Here is an 18,222-nt window from a genome sequence, read left to right on the forward strand (position 1 = left end):
TGGGAAATGTGTTGTGTATTGGTTTAACTGCTAGAGAGATCCTTCGTTGCTCCCAAGCATGACATCACACTCCCTAGGAGGTAATGCCACTGTGGTGACAGTACTCCTGGGGGCGCCACAAGTGCACTAACGCCCAGCCACTGCTAGATGATTCTGCTGCTACATTGACCCAGACCACTACATTCCCCTCACACACTACACAGCCAGAATCTGACCCTGAGGAAACTCAGGTTCCCCTTCCCACATACTATACCACCTTACACGGTGACAAAGAGGAAGGTGCAGATGAAAGTGCAGGTCCCTTGAGCAGGTGGGGGGCATACTCATGGGCGACGGCACTGGCACAGGGCCCCTCATAGAATGCAAAAGTGTCTCTGCCGGTGGGAGGGGAGGGCGGGGAGGGCAGGGAGGGCCCACCCGCTGTCAGACACACCGCCACACACCGCCGTACTATGAGGGGCCCTGTGCCAGTGCCATCGCCAACGAATGGGCCCCCTTGCTTGCTCAGGATCACAGCACTTGCAAAGTTGAAATACTTACCTCTCCCTGCTCCACCGCCATGACGTCTTCCGCGTTTCCTGACAATGATATTCTGATCAGAGAGCACAATGACATCACGTCTGTACACCCTCTGCCTAAACAGCCAAGTGCAGTGAGATGGAAGATGGGGACGACCAGGAGTCCAGACTAGTACAGGGATTCCCTAGCGAGGAGACTTATTTAATTGTTTTCACTGTTGGGACAGCAATTTTTGGGGAGCACTATACTCTGGAGAATGATATATGGGGCCCACCATACACTGGAGCATTCCAACGGTGGACATCAGACACTGGAGCAGCATTTACAGGGCCCATTATACACTAGTGCATTAGAAATGGGGTCCATTATAAATGGAGCATTATTTGGGCCCATAAGACAGTGGAGCTTCATCCATGGGGACCAACATATACTGTAGCATTATGTGGAGCTCATCATATACTGTTTCAAACATTATATGGGACCAATGATTGCGTATGGAGAAATATATGGGCCTCATTACTCTGTATAGCGCACTATGCGGTGGCCATAATACTGTATGGAGTTATATACTGTCCGTTTTTGGAGCTATTGGAGAATTTAAAATGGATATCAGTCATGAGATGTAAAAACTGAAGTATTTTTGATTGTACTATACCGCTATTTCTCTGACGTATCGGAGCATCATGAGTTGTGGTATGTGTTAAAGGGGTGCTCTTTGGCCCAGGGCACATGAAAACCTGGAGCTAGCCCTACCCCCCACAACTTTAGCCAAATAACCCCCAGTTTTCAGTGCGCAGCTATTATTATGAAGTAAATTAAGGTTGACAAGCTTCAGTAATAAAAATTGATGTTTTTGCCATTCAAATGGGCACTGTATGTGTGTTTAATGTCCTCCACTCCCTGCCGACTTTGCTTCCCCATTGACTTGCATTGGGTTTCGTGTTTCAGTCGGTCTTCGACTTTTCACAATAATCGGCTGATTTCGTTCGACCCGACTTTTGAGAAAGTCGGGTTTCATGAAACCCGACTCGACCCGAAAAAAGGCAAAGTCGCTCATCTCTAATAGGGACTGCTCCATTAAGGGTTACCTTGACGAGGTGGAGTGACTTGGTATACACTTTTTTGCAAAAAAACGTATCGACTAAATACCCTGTATTTGTTGTCATCTTTTTACCAGCACTTGCTGATTATTGTCATATTTTTTACTACAGGGCATTTTTGCACATTTGTTATTCTGTGCTTTCTTTTTGTGTTTCAGTCAGTGGGTGGTGTGAACACTGTCCGACCGACTTGTTCACATTTGTGCATGGCACATGTGTTTTTAATCCATTTTCTTCCTTGCTTTTGCATGGTTTGAGAGACCCCACCCCTCTCTTGTGTGACATGCACATAAAGTGCCGTCTTACACCACGTGCCCATACTAGGAAGCGCCTGTCTGAATCCTGTTCATTTAGACACTGTTCATATGTTCAGCTTTTTAATACATTAGATAGGGACTGCTCCATTAAGGGTTACCTTGACGAGGTGGAGTGGCTTGGTAAACACTTTTTTGCAGAAAAACGTATCGACTAAATACCCTGTATTTGTTGTCATCTTTTTACCAGCACTTGCTGATTATTGTCATAATTTTTACTGCAGGGCATTTTTGCACATTTGTTATTCTGTACTTTCTTTTTGTGTTTCAGTCAGTGGGTGGTGTGAACACTGTCTGACCGACTTGTTCACATTTGTGCATGTCACATGTGTTTTTAATCCATTTTTTCCTTGCTTTTGCATGGTTTGAGAGACCCCACCCCTCTCTTGTGTGACATGCACATAAAGAGCCATCTTACACCACGTGCCCATACTAGGAATCGCCTGTCTGAATCCTGTTCATTTAGACACTGTTCATATGTTCAGGTTTTAAATACATTAGATAGTCACATGTGTTTTTAACAGATGCTGATACAGTTGAACTTGTGGGTCCCCCCGGCTCACGGGCCCCAGAGCGGCAGTCCAGTGAGATCATGTTTCCCTGCTCTGCTGCAGAGTTTAACTGTATCTTTGAGCTGCCCCAGTAGTTATGCTACTTTGCAGTATGTCATTTCTTTCCGCTTTAATGCTGCGTTTTTCACCCACCGGTAATCAATGGGAAAAATGCATGCAAACACATCAAAAAGACATCAAAAACGCTTAAAAAAGTGCATATTTTATGCTGCATTATTCTTGCCAAACACATCAGTAATTGCAGCAGATTTTCACCAAATTCTTCTACTGCAAATACTTTACGTAAGCACATACCCTAACTGCTTTAGGGTTCACAGAGAGTGACAGTGGCATTTAGCAAGTTAAAGCCACTATTCTTAGCAGCAGGTCATGGCTGTAATACTCAGTGATCCCCTGCCGGATATGGGGCTGTTATGAATGGGTCACAGAGGAGGAAAAAACCTAAACATGCTCAGCCCAGAAAAACCAGAGAGGTTGGTAACTATGCAGATTGCAGATCCCTGATCCTACCACACAACTAGCAGCAGCCGTGGAGCGTGCCTACGATGAACCTAGTCACGGCCGGAGGACTACATAAGCCTAAAGCAAGAAAAGGGAAAACTAACTGCCCCAGAGCAGACCCCAAAGTAATAGACAGCCCCCCACACATGTATTGACGGTGAAACAAGATGAAAACACAAACACAGGTAGGAAAATAGGCTGAGCAAACAATGGGGCCCAAACTAACTAGAAAGGAGAGGAAAGGAAAGACACTGTCTGCAATCTGCAAAAAACCCTACAAAAATAATGTCCAACACTTCTGATAGCAAAAATAACCCTGAAGTCGCTAGACTTCTCCCACTATATCAGCACTCTGAAATATTCTGAGACAGAGCAAAAAGAGGCCAAATAAGGGACAAAAAGCAAATTGGCAAACACAGATAAATAAGAGTGGAAAATCAGCACAGCCCAAGCCGGGGCTGGCTGACCACAAAAAACTGAATAGACCAACAAAATCAAGGGTGAACATTAATAGAGAAACTTAGCTTGAGCTGACTGGAACAGAGCTGAGAACAAAGACCTGACAAGCAGAAGGATCACCAGCAACTGAATAGGGCGTCGGCTGCCTTAAATCCAATCTGAAACTCCTGAAGTCCAATCGTCATCCTCATTCCCAGGTGGTAGATCTCTACCGATCAAATCAGCCTCACTACCTCCTGTTACCACCAGAGGGAGTCTGGAAGGTAAGAACTCACAACTGGTGAACCACAGAATGAACTCACAACAGTACCCTCCCCTTGAGGAGGGGTCACCGATCCCTCATCCACACCACCAGGCTGATCAGGATGGGCCCGGTGAAAAGCATGAACCAATCTATTGGCAAGAATATCAGAGGCAGAGACCCAAGAATTATCCTCCTGACCATAACCCTTCCATTTGACCAAATACTGGAGTCTCCGTCTAACCAAACGAGAATCCAATATTTTCTCTACCTCATATTCCACTTTGCCCTCAACCAACACAGGGTCAGGAGGTGCCACCACAGGCACCACTGGCTCAACAAACCTCTTCAACAGAGATTTGTGAAATACGTTATGGATCTTGAACGTAACTGGAAGAGCCAATCGAAATGAAACAGGATTAAGAATTTCCAAAATCCTATAAGGACCAATAAATCTTGGCTTAAACTTAGGAGATGCAACCTTCATAGGAATATTCTTAGACAACAACCAAGCCATATCACCCACTTTAAACCGGGGACCGATGGTCCTATGCCGGTTGGAAAATCGCTGGGCCTTTTCCAGAGAGAGTGACAACTTATCCACCACTTGGTCCCATATCTGCTGCATTCTCTTAACCACAGTGTCCACACCTGGGCAGGACGAAGATTCCACTTGCCCTGAAGAAAATCGAGGATGAAACCCAAAATTACAAAAAAAGGGTGACATCAAAGTGGCAGAACTAGCTCTATTGTTCAGTGCGAATTCGGCCAAGGATAAAAATGAGACCCAATCATCCTGATCAGCAGATATAAAACATCTCAAATAAGACTCCAAGGTCTGGTTTGTTCTCTCAGTCTGTCCATTGGTCTGGGGATGAAACGCAGAGGAGAAGGATAACTGAATTCCCAGATTGGAACAAAAGGCTTTCCAGAATCTGGAAACAGACTGGACTCCTCTGTCGGACAAAATATTCTCAGGAATCCCATGTAACCGAACCACCTGTTGTAAAAACAAGGGCACCAACTCAGCGCAAGATGGCAACTTTGTGAGTGGTACAAGATGGACCATCTTCCAAAATCTATCACAAATCACCCAGATAACAGTCATTCTCTGAGAGACAGGAAGATCAGAAATAAAATCCATTGAGATATGGGTCCATGGCCTCTTGGGCACCGGCAAGGGCATCAGCAACCCACTAGAACGAGAACAGGGTTTAGACCGAGAACAAGTCCCACAGGACTGTACAAAATTCCTGACGTCACGAGATAAGGCAGGCCACCTAAAGGACCGACTCACCAAATCTCTGGTACCAAAAATACCTGGATGACCAGCCAATGCGGAGCAATGAATTTCAGACATCACTCTCTTTCTCCACTGGTCAGGAACATACAATGTTCCCATAAGGCAACGCTCAGGTTTATCCTCCTAAAATTCCTCCAGGGCACATCTCAAAATGGGCGAAATGGCAGAAAGAACTACCCCTTCACCAAGGATGGTAGTAGGCTCGGTCACACTAAGAGAATCGGCAAAGAAACTCCTAGAAAGGGCGTCTGCTTTAACATTCTTAGTGCCCGGAATAAAAGAGACTACAAAATTAAAACGCGTGAAAAACAAGGCCCATCTAGCCTGTCTAGGATTCAAGCGTTTGGCCGACTACAGATAAATCAAATTCTTGTGATCGGTGAGGACCACAACTTGATGTCTAGCTCCCTCCAACCAATGTCTCCACTCCTCAAATGCCCACTTCATGGCCAACAATTCCCGATTCCCCACGTCATAGTTGCGTTCAGATGGAGAGAACTTTCGAGAAAAGAAGGCACAGGGATTCATCTTAGAAGTCACAGGGTCTTTCTGGGACAAAACAGCTCCTGCACCAATCTCAGAAGCATCTACCTCTACCTGAAATGGAAGTGAGACATCGGGTTGCCGTAAAACTGGAGCGGAAGTAAATCTCTGCTTAAGCTCCTGAAATGCTGATATAGCCTCAGGAGACCAATTCAGCACATCAGCGCCCTTCTTGGTCAGATCAGTCAGTGGTTTGACAATACCAGAAAAATTACCTATAAATTTACGATAGAAATTAGCAAAACCCAAAAACTTCTGGAGGGCCTTCAAAGAAGTAGGCTGAACCCAATCATAAATGGCCTGTACCTTGGCCGGGTCCATTTCAATAGTCGATGGAGATACGATAAATCCCAAAAATGAAATCCTCTGTACACCAAAGAAGCATTTCGATCCCTTAACAAACAGGGAATTCTCCCTCAAAATCCGGAACACAGTCCGGACGTGTTCCACATGAGAATCCCAATCACTATAAAAGATCAAAATATCATCCAGATAGATGATCAAAAACATATCCACAAAGTCACGGAAAATATCATTCATAAAGGACAGGAAGTCAGAAGGGGCATTAGTGAGCCCAAAAGGCATCACCAGGTACTCAAAATGTCCCTCCGGAGTATTAAACGCTGTCTTCCATTCATCCCCGTGCTTGATGCGAATAAGATTATACGCCCCCTGAGGTCAAGCTTAGTAAACCAGCAGGCACTCTTAACTCTGGAGAATAAATCAGACATCAGAGGTAACGAGTACTGATATTTAACCGTTATCTTGTTAAGGGAACGATAATCAATACACGTCTTAATGAACCATCTTTCTTGGCCACAAAAAAAAACCCAGCACCTAAAGGTGACGAGGATGGTCTAATATGACCCTTCTCCAATGACTCCTTAATATAGGATCGCATAGCATCATGTTCGGGTACTGATAAGTTGAAAAGCCGACCCTTGGGAAGTTTACACCCAGGAATCAACTCAATTGCACAGTCATAACTCCTATGAGGAGCAAAGACGCAGACTTGCTCTCACTAAATACATCAGAAAAATCAGCTAGATAATCAGGAATATCATGAGACTGAGGAGAGTTGGAGAAAACAGGAGCGTCCCTAAGAACACACTGACAACCCCAACTCACCACAGACCCAGATTTCCAATCCAAAACTGGATTATGCGTTTTCAGCCAAGGAAAACCCAGAACAATAGTATCATGCAAATTTTGCAGCACCAAAAATTTACAATTTTCTTGGTGGTCTGGGGCAACTCGCATTGTCACCTTGGTCCAAAACTGAGGTTTATTCTCCACCAAAGGAGTAGCATCAATACCCCTCAAAGGCATAGGCGTTCGCAGAGGCGTCATGGAAAAACCACAACGTTTAGCAAAGTACAAATCCATCAGATTCAACGCTGCTCCTGAATCCACAAAAGCCTTCGTGGAAAACGTGGATAAGGAGCAGATCAGGGTAATTGCCAAAAGAAACTTAGGTTGTACACTGTCCACAGCAAATGTGTGTGCAAAACGTTTCTCTTGTTTAGGGCAGACAGAAATAGTATGAGAGATGTCTCCACAGAAAAAACACAGCTTATTATGCCTTCTAAACTCCTGACATTGCGCCCTAGACAAAACTCCATCACATTGCATAGGTTCAGACGTTTGTTCAAAAGGTGGCAGCGCCTCCCGTGTAGTTTTACGTTCACGTAAACGCCGATCAACTTGAATGGCTAATGACATAGAATAATCCAGACCAGAGGGAACAGGAAATCCCACCCTAACATCTTTTACGGTCTCTGATAAACCCTTCCGAAAGAGAGCTGCCAATGCACTATCATTCCATGTAGTAAGGACCGCCCACTTTCAGAATTTTTGACAGTATAACTCTGCAGAATCCTTACCCTGGTTTAATGCCAACAGGGTTCTCTCAGCTTGACCAACAGCATTAGGTTCATCATACAACAACACCAAGGCTTGAAAAAATGCATCCACATTAGTCAGAATAGGATTTTCAGGTGTCAAAGAAAAAGCCCAATCCTGGGGATCGCTGCACAGCAAGGAGATGACAATTTTAACCTGCTGCGCAGAGCTCCCCGATGAGTTAGGCTTCAAGGCAAGAAATAATTTACAATTATTCTTAAAATTCAGAAATTTAGACCGATCCCCAGAAAACACATCAGGAGTAGGGATCTTAGGTTCAGCAACATGTGACTGAATGAGGTAGGTGGAAATTCCCTGCACTTCATCAGTAAGTTGCTCCACACGATCAGACAATTGCTTAATCTCCATTAGGAAAAGAAATCCTCCTATGACCCCAGAGAAAAAGAGGAAAAAATACATATAAAAAAAAAAATTCTGACACTTTTCTCTTTTTTTTTTTAACAATTCCTTCCTGCTTTTGAGTACCCTAGAATCTGCGGTATGGCTGGTGATTCTGTTATGAATGGGTCACCGAGGAGGAAAAAACCTAAACATTCTCAGCCCAGAAAAACCAGAGAAAAACCAGAAAAACCAGAGAGGTTGGTAACTATGCAGATTGCAGATTCCTGATCCTACCACACAACTAGCAGCAGCTGTGGAGCGTGCCTACGATGAACCTAGATGCCTCGTCACGGCCGGAGGACTTCATAAGCCTAAAGCAAGAAAAGGGAAAACTAACTGACCCAGAGCAGACCCCCCCACATATATTGACGGTGAAACGAGATGAAAACACAAATACAGGTAGGAAAATAGGCTGAGCAAACGATGGGGCCCAAACTAACTAGAAAGGAGAGGCAAGGAAAGACACTGTCTGCAATCTGCAAAAAACCCTACAAAAATAATGTCCAACACTATTAGTGTGAACATTGACAGAGAAACTTAGCTTGAGCTGACTGGAACAGAGCTGAGAACAAAGACCTGACAAGCAGAAGGATCACCAGCAACTGAATAGGGCGTCGGCTGCCTTAAATCCAATCTGAAACTCCTGACGTCCAATCGTCATCCTCATTCCCAGGTGGTAGATCTCCACCGATCAAATCAGCCTCACTATCTCCTGTTACCACCAGAGGGAGTCTGGAAGGAGAACTCACAACTGGTGAACCAGAGAATGAACTCACAACATAGGGCATATATATATACTGTATATATATATAGCGCATGTCGTGAAAGGGTTAAAGAGAATAAATCTGTCACCAAGTGTTTGCTGCCCCAATCTGAGAGTAGCATGATGTATGAGCAGAGACCCTGATTCGAGTGATTTATCACTTCCTGGGCTGCTTGTCATTTTGAAAAAATCCTTGTTTTATCTCCTGCTGATCTAGCAGTTCTCTGAATGCTGAGCTCTGTATAGCCTTGTCCACAGCACTGATTTTCAACTTTGCGCCCATGTACAGTGTACATAGAAAGCTGCCAATCAGTGGTGTGGTGAGGTTGTACAGAACTCATAAATATAAAGTACTACTAGGCAGCAGGTTTACTAGTCCTCTAGTGATAATCTCCTGCTGATAAAACAATGATTTTATGAAAATTACTGCAAGTCACCAGTAATTGACACATCAATTGGATCAGGGTCTCTGTATTTATGTTATGCTTCTCTTAGATTAGGTGGCAAAAATCTGGTGACAGATGGGGGCCATGGTGCCAGTTGTACTGATTGGATGCTGCTATCCACTTTATAGCTAGTGGAGAAAGTAATTAAACAGTTATGTTTTTTAAATTACAGTAATGGGAGCTGATTTTACAACCCTTATTAATATCCCCAAGGTGCTGCATGATGGAATAGTGAAAAATGGAGCCAAACAGCCACCACAGATTTGCTCCACAAAATGCAAGGAGTTGTCATGCTGTAATGCTTGCCAAAAATGCATTTAGGGATGGACAACCCCTTCAAGCTACAGGTGCTTCTTACAAAATTAGAATATCATCAAAAAGTTAATTTATTTCAGTTCTTCAATATAAAAAGTGAAACTCATATATTATATAGAGTCATTACAGACAGAGTGATCTATTTCAAGTGTTTATTTCTGTTAATGTTGATGATTATGGCTTACAGCAAATGAAACCCAAAAGTCATTATCTCAGTAAATTAGAATAAATAGCATAACACCTGCAAAGGCTTCCTAAGCATTTAAAATGGTCCTTTAGTCTGTTTTAGTAGGCTTCACAATCATGGGGAAGACTGCTGACTTGACAGATATTCAGAAAGCAGTCACTGACATACTCCACAAGGAGGGTAAGTGACAAAAGGTCATTGCTAAAGAAGCTGGCTGTTCACAGAGTGCTGTATCCAAGCATATTAAAGAAAAGTTGAGTGGAAGGAAAAGTTGAGGGAGAAAGAGGTGCACAAGCAACCAGGATGACCGCAGCCTTGAAAGGATTGTTAAGAAAAGGCCATTCAAACATTTGCAGGAGATTCACAAGGAGTGGACTGCTGCTGGAGTCATTACTCCAAGAGCCACCACACACAGCCATATCCAGGACATGGGCTACAAGTGTCACATTCCTTGTGTCAAGCCATTCATGACCAATAGACAACACCAGGAGTGTCTTACCTAGGTCAAGGAGAAAAAGAACTGGACTGTTGCTCAGTGATCCAAGGTGTTGTTTTCAGAAAAAAAGTACATTTTACATTTAATTTGGAAATCAAGGTCCCAGAGTCTGTAAGAAGAGAGGAGAGGCCACAATCCAAGCTGCTTGAGGTCTAGAGTGAAGTTTCCACAATCATTGATGGTTTGTGGAGCCATGTCATCTACTGGTGTAGGTTCACTGTGTTTCAAGACCAAAGTCAGCGCAACCGTCTACCAGAAAATTTTAGAGCACTTCATGCTTCCCTCTGCTGACTAGCTTTTTGGAGATAGAAATTTCACTCTCCGGCAGGACTTGACACCTGTCCACACTGCCAAAAATACCAGTACCTGGTTTAAAAGCAACAGTATCACTGTGCTTGATTGGCCAGAAAACTCGCCTGACCTTAACCTTATAGATAATCTATGGGGTATTGTCAATAGGAAGATGAGAGACACCAGACCCAACACTGCAGACGAGCTGAAGGTTGTTATCAAAGCAACCTGGGCTTCCATAACACCTAAGCAGCACCACAGGCTGATCGCCTCCATGCCACGCCGCATTGATGCAGGAATTGATGCTAAAGGAGCCCTGACCAAGTATTGAGTGCATTTACTGAATATACATTTCAGTATGCCAACATTTCAGATTTTAAAATCATTTTCCAAGCTGGTGTTATAAAGTATTCTAATTTACTGAGATAATGACTTTTGGGTTTTCGTTGGCTGTAAGCCATAATCATCAACATAAACAGAAATAAACACTTGAAATAGATCATTCTGAATATATTGACTCTATATAATATATGAGTTTCACGTTTTGTATTGAAGAAATAAATGAACATTTTGATGATATTTTAATTTTTTGAGAAGCACCTGTATATTCCTGTTAGAAGAAATGTCATTGTATTTACCATAAGAAGGAAACCCCTAGCAAAATGGTGGACACCTCAACTAAAAGTAGAAGAATACAAGTCCCACAAAAAGTACAATATTCCACAACAAATTTAAATCCAATTTTCTATTTTACCATATAAGACTCGGCTAAATAAATAATGTTTAAAAACTAAATCTTATCCAAGACTATATACAGTAATAGGTGTCTGATAAATATTTTACCATGATCTCTCTTTTTTTTTTCATTTTTTCCAGTCTTGCTAAACCATTTCTAAACCACTCATATCGTAATTATTTTCCCAAAGCAGCTGAAATGATATTGTATTTTTAGGCAGCAATGTGTCTTGGCATCAACATAAATCATTTATACTACGTTACTGTGACTCACATTAATCATGCCCAAAAACGATTGATCAAAGTTTGATTCTTAGTGAGATTCACCTCCAGCACATAAGTCAAACTACTACAATGTTCTGGAAAATAACTCCAGGTGCCAAAATTGCACTTAATAGCTATCGAAAAATGACTTAATCTTAATGCCCAGATTGTATTATATTTATATTGTGTATAATGAAAAGAAAAATATAGTGTTATAGGAGCAACTTGTTGACATATTACATTACTTTTTACCCATAATAAATTGTTACCTAGTCATTCATACATACATAAAAATCAGCGGTTCACATATTTCACAAGAATGATGGTGCTCATCCATGATATTGGAGAGATGCAGTGTTTTGCAGTCTCTGTGCATGCTGTGAGAGGGAATGCAGAGCAGACGGAAGAAGGCAGCTGAGTCTTTAGAGCACACAGTACAATTCTTTCATCACACCCACCCAATGAGCAAGAGTGGAAAATGACAATGATGAACCTTCCAAGAGAGAACAGACCAAAAATATGCAGGCTTGACAAACATTTTTTTTATGACTTCTAGTATACATCAATGGATTCCTAATGATAAATTGTGATTTTTTTTTTTTGTTTTGCAGATCTATCTATCTATCTATCTATCTATCTATCTATCTATCTATTTATCTATCTCATATCTATCTATATACTGTAACATCTATCTATCTATCTATCTATCTATCTATCTATCTATCTATCTATCTATCTATCTATCTATCTATCTGTTATTCCAGACAGCTCTTTCTACATGTCTGCTCACTGAGCTACCATAATAATCTTGTACGTGCCTCTGAGATCATTCTCCTGTTTCATTCTCTGGGCCATACAGATTGGCTTAGACGGTGGCCATGGCCGGACTGGGATCAAAAAGCAGTCCTGGCACAAAAGAATTCACCAGCCCACATACAATGAATGTCTTTGTAAGATGGTGAAGAGGAGGAGGAACCTAAATGGGGTTACCTCTCCTTCTCTGTGTCCGGAACCACCTGGCCAGGCAGTAGTGTTTCCAGGGGGAAGGTTATCAGTCCTGGACCAACCCTTCCATGTGACTGCGGGGGGCGGGGACCTGTTAGGAGGGGCTGCGTGCAGGAAGAAGAGGAGAGTCAGGGCGGGAAAGGACAGCGAGGCAGAGAGAGAGCTGCGAGATGCACTGCTTCCCCGGAGCGAGAGAACTCTCCGACTGAGGACTGAGACAAACCAACAGAGCGTAGTGAGCACCCTTTGTGTGAACGTCTGAGACAAGTCTGAGACCAACGCTAGTGCCTACAGACCCAGTGTGCACAGTGAGAGACCCAGCTTGCACAGTGACAGACCCAGCGTGTGCAGTGACAGACCCAGCATCCCTGAGAGAAGTAGCTGGACTGACCAAGGAGCATGGTAACGTTCCTGTGGAGACACGTACTAAGTGTGGACTTGTGACTAAGAGTGGTGAGAGCAGGATCTCCTCTCACTGCCCAGCATCCTGTTGTTTACCCAGAAGACCATTTCTTCTTCCTGGACAGAGACTTGAGAGACTGCATGTGCCGCTGTTGACGGTGCCAAGGTTGGAGAATTAGACCTTTCAATCAAGCCTTCTTCAGACTGATAAGTTTATTCTGCTTTCATCCATTACCTTAAAATACCATATTACCGTTTATCTGTTGCAATTTTCCCCCTTGTTGCTTCTCCCTGCGTAGAGTGAATATCCTTGTAAATAAACCCTTTAACTCTTGGTCTTTCTCATATTCATGGCGACATCCTCCGTACCTGCAGGTTATTACATCCTCACCCAAATCATAGAACACTAGCAGATTGTGACAACTTTTGTTTTACTTGTTACTCCAATCAACCTTTAACATATAAACCTGCAGTGGCCATAGCGTGAATAGACAAAAGTTCAATATAGAAGGCCAGAAGACTGTTATCACACTGCAGACTACACTAAAAAATACCGCACTGATCAGACAAAACATTTTGTATCCACATTATAGGGATTGTTCACTAGAAGACAACCACTTTTGAATGCTCCGAGTCTGATGACTCCTCTCCGAGCGCTGTTCCCTCAGCATTCTCATGACATTGTTTATGTGGAATAAACACTGCAGACTATCAGAGGACATTGATGATCTGCAGCCTTCATAGTACAGTTTGATGATAACGGGCTGCTCTTGTGCCATAAACAATGTCATGACATCTGCACTGGTCCTGAAGTAAGTATGCTTGTATGTTAGTCGACACATTGGCAGCACTAACACTTTAAAGTAAACCAGTCACAGCAAAATGCTATTAATCCTTTAGATATGCGGTTAATTTGAACTTTATTCATCCCAGATGACTCCAGTTTTCAGTTATACAGGAGCAGCCCGAGTGGCTTCAGTCACCACTAAGTAAATTGCCCCTAATCAATATATAGCCCCACAGAACTGACTGACAACCGGCTCAGCAGTGCATCGGTACAGAGCTGGCTACCTGTCAATGATGGTGCACAGTTACAGCCACGGCTCACTATGTACTGAGCTGGCTATCTGTCAGTGATAGAGCACGGTTACAGCCGCTGCTCACTATGTACAGAGCCGGCTATCAGTCAGTGATGGTGCACGGTTACAGCTGCCACTCACTATGTACAGAGTCGGCTATCAGTCAGTGATGTTGCACGGTTACAGCCGCTGCTCACTATGTACAGAGTCGGCTATCAGTCAGTGATGGTGCATTGTTAAAGCCGCCGCTCACTATGTACTGAGCCGGCTATCAGTCAGTGATGGTGCATGGTTAAAGCCGCTGCTCACCATGTACAGAGCCAACTATCAGTCAGTGATGGTGCATGGTTAAAGCCGCCGTTCACCATGTACTGAGCCGGCTATCAGTGATGGTGCATGGTTACAGCCGCCGCTCACTATGTACTGAGCCGACTATCAGTCAGTGATGGTGCATGGTTACAGCCGCCGCTCACCATGTACTGAACCGGCTATCAGTCAGTGATGGTGGATGGTTACAGCCACCACTCACCATGTACTGAGTAGTGACTGAAGGCACGCCTCTATAACTGAAAATGAGAGAAATAAAGTTAATTTTCTCCAGGCGGCAGGACACCTTTACAATGCTATTAACCTGTAGATTACATCCATATCTGCAGGTTAATAGCATTTTTGGCATGACAAATTCCCTTTACAGGTGTTACCCCTTCTAAATCCCTATGTTTCCCCCAGTATAATAATAAATAATATCACCTATTGTCACCTCCAATGCTGTGCCATTCCAGCTGTGTCGCACACATCATACATGTACAGAGCACACAAGCTGGACAACACTGGCACATTACATACACCTGATATAGTCACACACATCATACATGTACTCAGTACACACATGCTCTATAAGAAACGCTCAGCAGGTACACATCCTATACACAGCACATGCATGCTGGATAAGTATCACACACAAGAGTATCACACACACACAAGTATTACACACACAAGTGTATCACACATATGTGTAACACACACACGTATCACTGAAACACGTATCATATAGTTAAATGGAACTTTTTTATGGATTCAGTGCGCTGCTTAACATAACACACAAATGCTCGTGCATTAGAAGATCGATGTTTTATTCTCTTCTTTTTTTCCCAACGCGTTTCGAAGTACAAATCACTTCTTCCTCAGGGGATGATATACAGGAGAAAATAGCGTTGCTTACAAGTTAAATACACTTAACATTTGAAAAAAGTGGCGCCAATAGTCACGTTTTTTTGAAAAAAGTCAAAGTTCATACTGGGACGTATACACTTATCACATGATTAAAATCGATCATTCCATTTAAAATAACATTATTTCTTTATTTCATTTGCAGATAAAATATGTATATTATGCATGTCAAAAAATACTGGTTAATGTCCTTACTTGTTTCGTTTTATCTTTTCTTTTTTCTTTGTTTTTGTGATACATATTTTTTGACATACATAACATACATATTTTATCTGCAAATTAAATAAAGTAATAATGTTATTTTAAATGGAATGATCGATTTTAATCATGTGATAAGTGTATACGTCACAGTATGAACTTGACTTTCCAAAAAACATGTGACTATTGGGGCCAGTTTTTTTCAAATGTCAAGTGTATTTAGCTTGTAAGCAACGCTATTTTCTCCTGTATATCATCCCCTGAGGAAGAAGTGATTTGTACTTCGAAACGCGTTGGGATAAAAAAGAAATGAATAAAACATTGATCTTCTAATGCACGAGTATTTGTGTGTTATGTTAAGCAGCGCACTGAATCCATAAAAAAGTTCCATTTAACTATATGTCACGGCGGTCACTGGTTTGACCTTTGGATGTGCGGCAGCTGACTGTTAATTTCATGTGCTATACCTCTCCTATATCCAGTGAGTAGAATTTTAATACGTTTCTTACCCTGTTTCTCGGATAAGACCCTATTTGCGCTTTTCTCCGTTCCTATAGTGTGAAACAGTCAAACACGTATCACGCACAGCTCACACACTTACATATAACACTGACATATCACACACAGCTCACACACACACGTATCACACACCCACACACAGCACACACATAAGTGGCACGCACACACGCGTGTATCACACACAGCTCACACACACAGGTGTATCACACACACGTGGAACACACACACACATAACACACACGTAACACACACATACATGTAACACACACGTAACACACATGTAACACAAATTTAACACACACACAAGTATCACACACACAGCTCACACACACAGCTGACACACAAGTATCACACACACATATCACACACGTACATGGCTCACACACAAGTATCACACACATACAGCTCACACACAAGTGTCACACACACACAGCTCACACTCAAGTATCACACACACAAGTATAACACACACACAGCTCACACACAAGTATTACACAAACGCACACACAGCTCACACACAAGTATCACACACACACAGCATGCACACTCACACACGATACCTCATACACACACACACACTCATCTCTGTGGTGCACAGCTCACAGAAACACTGTCCCGGCACATCCTCTGGTCTCTCTGTCTCTGTCAGGGAAGCTAATGAGAGCAGGAGAAGCAGACTCTGTGCTGACTGGAGCTGCTTCCAAACCTCTCCCTGAGAGCACACACCGGCATGTATGCAGCATGCTGACCTTTCATCTTGATTGCTTCTGGCTCTCTCCCACAGAGTCGCGCTGCACAAGAGGACAGGAGCACTGGCAAATCAGCGACATCTGGCGGTCTGGGCAAAACGTTCAGGGCAAGAGCCCCAGAGCTTTCACACTAGCGATGTCCCTGGAGGAGAGCACGCTGTTCTCTGATGCTGGTACTGACCAGCATCAGACAGAGAGGCAGGCGTCCTGTGCGCACCACGGCGGCCTTTTCAAATTTCTGACTCTCCTGCTTACCGCATGAACGGGGTCCGTGCTCATGCACTGACGTGGGCCACTGCGGCCCTTATCGGTTCATGCACCAACAGAGCAAGTGTGCACACAGTGCCTAGTCAGAAGTTTTAAAGGGCCGGCAGCCCATTTTGTAGTTCAGAACCGACAGTCAACTGGGCATCTGCCTGCTTTGGCAGATTGCCAATCCGGGCCTGACGGTGGCACACTGCCTGAGTATTCAAGTAGTTGGCACAAAACCAATTACTTAGAATTATCTTTCTACTGTTCCAGTTTATTAAACTTAGCCAAAGTTAATCACCTGATTCTCAACTCTGCTATGTTGCTCGGCTCTGCTACTTCAACAGTGAGCCTCCTGACATGCTCAACTTTGCCATGCTTCGTGGGCACTCCTACATTAAAAGTGAGTGGTGACCTTACATATTCCACACTGCCACATTTCTGGGATCACCTTATCAACTAAAGTCTATTACATCTCTGGCCTCTGCTCCATCTACAAGCTTTATCTGCTATGCCATTAGCCTAATTCTCCTTGATTGGTCTCTGTTTCAGTCTACCATGTGGTCTACATTTCAACTGCTCCAGTTGCTAAGCAGCCATTACAACCTCCATTGCTCCAGCCCATCAATCTTGTGCATGAAAGAATTCTATCCATGCTGCTCGACAACCACTTATCCAAACTGAGGGTTTTGAGAATCTACCTCAGCAGGTGAAACATAACACTATCTACCTATAATGATAATCTTACAATACACATTTATAAGATTTTTGGCACATCATTCTTGTTAACAAAGATGAATATGGAAGCAGTCAGTAAGTAGTCATATACAGTGACTCCTTCCTTGGCCACAAGAGCAATTCAAAAAGATATTTCTGACTGCTTGGGTTATAAAGCGGTTGTCTGCTACTTAGACAACCCCATCTCAATTACCATATTCCTCCACTTAAAATAATAACAGCCTGTACTCACCCCTGGTGCTGGCGCCATTCCATCGACTTTGACTCCCTGGGGCTAGAGTGACATAATGATACCAACACCAAAGGTGAGTACAAGCTGTTATTATTTTATGAGTGGGAATATGGTGATTGTGAAGAGGTTGTCCAAATGGACAAACTCTTTAAGGGCAGTGCTGATTGTCACTGCTCTTATTTTTTTTAGGCATCTGCACCTCTTTTTAGGGCAATATTGGAGCTGCCCAAACAAAACAACCACATTATGCTAGGAAAATGAACATAGAAATGGTTTGGCTGCTGTGGCCTCCTGGAACAGGTTTTACGTCAACTTTTAAAGTTACTACCCAGTAAGCTGTGCAGTGGTTGGATGGGCAGCCAAGGCTTCGGGGAAGCTCAAAATGCAGTTGCTAGCCAGACTACACTAATGTTTAGAAACAATAATTTTACCTCCATAGCATCCAATAGCGACACTAAAAAGTCAGCA

The sequence above is a fragment of the Dendrobates tinctorius genome, unplaced genomic scaffold (genome assembly GCF_039654945.1).
Source record: "Dendrobates tinctorius isolate UK_male_01 unplaced genomic scaffold, ASM3965494v1 ptg000003l, whole genome shotgun sequence".
NCBI lineage: Eukaryota > Metazoa > Chordata > Amphibia > Anura > Dendrobatidae > Dendrobates > Dendrobates tinctorius.